This window comes from Arachis duranensis, chromosome 4 (assembly GCF_000817695.3).
Source record: "Arachis duranensis cultivar V14167 chromosome 4, aradu.V14167.gnm2.J7QH, whole genome shotgun sequence".
Lineage (NCBI taxonomy): Eukaryota > Viridiplantae > Streptophyta > Magnoliopsida > Fabales > Fabaceae > Arachis > Arachis duranensis.
In genome coordinates this window covers 45,934,795-45,935,143 of record NC_029775.3, presented here as the reverse complement: position 1 = coordinate 45,935,143, position 349 = coordinate 45,934,795, and positions in this window count along the sequence as shown.

Below are 349 nucleotides of genomic sequence, written 5' to 3'. Positions count from 1 at the left end.
CTGATGGCGGCATTCAAGAGAATCCGGAAGGTCTAAACCTTGTCTGTGGTATTCTTAGTAGGATTCAATGATTGAATGACTATGACGAGCTTCAAACTCCTGAAGGCGTGGCGTTAGTGACAGACGCAAAAGAATCACTGGATTCTATTCCGGCCTGATTGAGAACTGACAGATGGATAGCCGTGCCGTGACAGGGTGCGTTGAACATTTCCACTGAGAGGATGGGAGGTAGCCACTGACAACGGTGAAACCCTTACATACAGCTTGCCATGGAAGGAGCCTTACGTGCTTGAAGAAGAAGACAGTAGGAAAGCAGAGATTTAGAAGACAGAGCATCTCCAAAACCTCG